Source organism: Aplysia californica, unplaced genomic scaffold (assembly GCF_000002075.1).
Source record: "Aplysia californica isolate F4 #8 unplaced genomic scaffold, AplCal3.0 scaffold00100, whole genome shotgun sequence".
In the NCBI taxonomy this organism is placed as follows: Eukaryota; Metazoa; Mollusca; class Gastropoda; order Aplysiida; family Aplysiidae; genus Aplysia; species Aplysia californica.
The window spans coordinates 924,803-927,296 of NW_004797370.1; the positions used below are offsets into that span (position 1 = coordinate 924,803).

Genomic DNA, 2,494 nt, shown 5'->3' on the forward strand with positions numbered 1-2,494 from the left:
TTGGATTCCCGTGTTAGAAAGAATAATATAAAATATTAACTGCGGGTATTTTTTTTCTTTCTGGCTGAATGTATCCCATTTATCCGGTTCCAGCCTTGACAGGAAGGGTCGAACATCCCCGGTCTCTGTTCACAGATCCCACAGGGAGAAACTGGGATTCAGGTCAACACAGGCATTAACCAGATTTCTGACCTTTCCGTTGGTCCCACGTGATCGATGTCTAGGATTATTCTTTCTGTTGGGCTCAAAGCTCCGGAAAGAAAACGAAAGAGCACGTTCAAGGTTGCCGAGTCGTTGTTTTATTTTATTTTACTTACAAGGGCACAGGCAAAAGCAACCACTTACTGCCATCACAGAATAAATAAATAAAAGGATAAATAAACAGATAAATAGATACATAAAAAAAAACTTTCAGAGGCTGATTTGTAAAAGTACCCAAACATTAACAACAGCCCGTCCCTCATAAGGAAAAAAAATAAAGAACATGAAATAGACTTTTTTGTTAGAAAGAAAAAAAGTACAACCCACTTCCTTTAGAAGGAGTGCCTCGGCTTTTAAGTTGAGATTAAATAGGCTACTGTAACAAAAACCATCACTTTTCCTCCTCGATCCTAATCATTGCAAAGAAAAATACGAGTCCTTAGTAGGGAGAAAGATTTTACTTAACATGATAAAGCAGCAACCTAATAGGATGGGTCAGCAAAAAAAAGAGTACAAGACATAAATTTGGTTAAAAATAGAGTTCCTTCTACGAAGACACACGTAACTAGAGACTACACACTAAACACTTCAAACTACACACTATACAAATAGATTTGAATGATGACTTAAAATCAGATTCATGGCCATTACAATTTATTCAATCTGGTTTATACATTATGCCTTTGTCCAGCTATTTCTTTTTCATTTATTCTTGCAATTACCTAATGCAGACTTAGACCGGGGCTCTCGTGGCCTAGAGGTTAAGGTGCTCGCCTCTCATTCAAAGGTCCCGGGTTCGAATCCGGGTAGCGACCAAAACATTTTCTTCTCTAAAATGATCCCCTTTTACCTCCTTTCCTGCTCTCTAGCAATGTTCTGTTGTCTGCTTTCATTTCCACTTTCTGCCCCCACCCCCTCACCTCCTTTGCCCCCTCCTCTGGGCTCCTGACTCTTTCTGCAGCCTTTCTACTGCTACTCCTTGGCTCCTCCTTACTGCAGTCTTTCTGTCACACCCCTGATCTTCTAGTAGGAAAGATCTACACCTAGCCTTCTCGGACAAGGGCGAAAAATCTCGGAGGGCCCGTGTGCAAGTTGCGCACGTTAAAGATCCCTTGGTGGTCTAAAATCCATAAGAGTAGGCTTCGGCCACCACCCGGGCAAAATTCAAAATTTCCTACCAACTGAAAATATTATGCAGTTGCGAGCGCCGTAAAACACTTTACAAATATAAAAAAGACTTAGACCCTATGCTTCTGAACTCTTCAATTTTAATGTATACCATACAGAATGATGTGAATCGGCGAACTGTTTTCCCAAAACGAGAAAAACAGAGAGATTTCTGGTTTCAGTTCACGTTTATTTCGTGGGCATTAGCTACCAAACTTCCCCCTCCCCTTTCCACACAAAGACGCACACACACACACACACACACACACACGCACACAGACACACACAGACACACACACACACACACACACACACACACACAGAGACACACACACATACACACACACACACACACAAACACACATACACACGAACACGCACACATATACACACATATCTCCCCGCTCCCTAAAAAAAAATACCCCACCCCGACCTCCAAAAAACCCATAGAAAACCCACCAGTCATCTATCCATTCACGGAAAGTGAGGAACAGAAATCGACCCGAAAAAAACTTCCCCCCCCCCTTTAAAAACAACACATAAACCGGGAAACCAAAACCAAAACAACCAAACAACCAAAACACCAGACGTGACAAGACCGGAAAGAGATCCATGCCCGGTCCAGTAATCGACAGAAGGCAGAGACTGCACGTGCGTGACGTGTGGGGCGCTCGTAAACACTTGAGGCACCCTGCGGTGTGAGTGTACGGTGTACGGTCATTGATGGGCCGGTTACTGGGGGGGAGGTGTCCACTTTACGGGTGTCTGTTTTAAGTGTGTGTGTGTGTGTGTGTGTGTGTGTGTGTGTGTGTGTGTGTGTGTGTGACATAGAGAGAGTGTACGGTCATTGACGGGTCGTTTACTGGGGGGAGGTGTCGACTTTACAGGTGTCTGTTTTATGTGTGTGAATGAGCGTGTGGGCGTGTGTGTGTGTGTATGTGTGTGTGAGTTTGTGTGTGTGTGTGTGTGTGTGTGTGTGTACGGTGTATGGTCCTTGACGGGCCAGTTCCAGGGGAGAGATGTTGACAACCAATGTCTGTTTTAGTGTGTTTGTAGGAAGGGATGGATGAGTGTGGGAGAGGGTTTGTGTGTGTGTGTGTGTGTGTATGTGTGTGTGAGTGTGTGG

The 2,494-nt window shown here is 44.0% G+C and overlaps 1 protein-coding gene across 1 annotated transcript in view; it reads right to left on the bottom strand.

The window, feature by feature from the left end:
• The window catches only part of LOC101847713 (carbonic anhydrase-related protein 10-like), a 130,825-nt gene that overhangs the window by 95,871 nt on the left and 32,460 nt on the right, over nucleotides 1–2,494 (bottom strand). The window lies entirely within an intron of this gene.